A 1752-nucleotide genomic window follows, 5' to 3' on the forward strand; every position below is an offset into this window, starting at 1 on the left:
AAATGTTAATACTGCCCAGAGCAACCTACACATATAATGCAATCCCAATCCAGATTCCAATGACATTCTTCAAAGAGACGGAAAAAACGATTACAAACTTCATATGGAAAGGAAAGAGACCCAGGGTAAGCAAAGCACTGCTTAAGAAGAAAAATAAAGTTGGAAGACTCTCAGTCCCTGATTTCAAATTTTACTACATGGCTACAGTGGTCAAAACAGCTTGGTACTTGTACAATGAAAGATACATATATCATTGGATCAGAATCGAGAATCCAGAAATTAACCCATCCATATACAGCCAACTGATCATTATGCATGGGGGTAGAGATGGTCTCTTCAACAGAAGATGCTGGCAGAACTGGAAATCAATATGCAAAAGATAAAAACAAGACCTTTATCTCACGCCATATATAAAAACCAATTCAGCATGGATTAAACACCTATTTGTGGATCCCAGAATTATAAAGATCATCAATGAAAAAATAGGGACAAGTTAGAGGGCTCTGGTGTGGCGTTGTGGGTTAATGTGCCAGACTGCAAAGCTGTTTGAACTGCAAGTTCAGTGGTTCAAGCTCACCAGCTGCTACTCTGAAACCCTATACAGTGTTGCTATGGGTTGGAATCAACTCGACGACATTTAACAACAACAAACAACAAATGCAGGGTACACACAGACTACCAAACATTGTGAAAACTGCACAAGCAAAAGAAGACAAAATAGATGATTGGGACTTACTAAAAATTAAAAACTATGTGCATCAAAAGACTTCACACCAAAGGAGTAAAAAGGGAGCCCACAGAATGGGATAAAATCTTTTGCAACAACATATCAGACAAGAGACTAATTTATAAAATCTGTAGGACACTACAACACCTCTACAAGAAAAAGACAAATAACCCAATTAAAAACTATGAACAAGACATAAACAGACACTTCACCAAGGAAGACATTCAGACAACCAACAAACATATGAAAAAATGTTCACAAATCATTAGCCATTAGAGAGACAGAAATCAAAACTACAATGAGATATCATCTCATACCAGCAATAACAGTGAAGTTCAAAAAGTAGAGGAGAATAAATGCTGGAAAGCATCTGGAGAGATGGGGACCCTCCTACATTGCTGGTGGGATTACAAACTTGTCCAACCACTCTTGAAAACAGTATGGTGCTTCTTCAGAAAATTGGAACTAGAAATACCTTATGCTCCAGCAATACCTCTACTTGGTATTTATCCACAAGAAATACCAGCCATAACACAAGTAGATATATGTACACCAATGTTCATAGCAGCACTATTCACAACTGCAAAAAGATGGAGACAGCTTAAGTGCCCATCAATGGAAGAATGGATAAACAAACTTTGGCACATCCACATAATGGAATATTATGCTACCTTGAAGAACAACAAGGAAGCTGTAAGCCACCACATAATATGGATGAACCTTTAGGACATTATGCTGAGTGAAATTAGTCACAAAAAGAGAAATACGGCATAGGACTACAATTGTAAAAGCTTAAGAAAAAAATGCCCACGCTAAAAGGGAAAAAAAAAAGAATTCTTTCTCGGTTATGTGGGGGGAGGGGGGTGCTGAGGGGAGAGAAGGGAAGGTAAAGCACAGGGTAGCAAATAGACACACAACAGTCAGGGGATTGGGGGACAATATATAAGAAGGAGGAGGGGAATAGAAGAACAAGGCAGATAGGAGATCATTTAGGCAGGTTTGCATAGGTTAAATGGAACAAAGGT

This window comes from Chrysochloris asiatica, unplaced genomic scaffold, assembly GCF_000296735.1.
Source record: "Chrysochloris asiatica unplaced genomic scaffold, ChrAsi1.0 scaffold00036, whole genome shotgun sequence".
NCBI lineage: Eukaryota > Metazoa > Chordata > Mammalia > Afrosoricida > Chrysochloridae > Chrysochloris > Chrysochloris asiatica.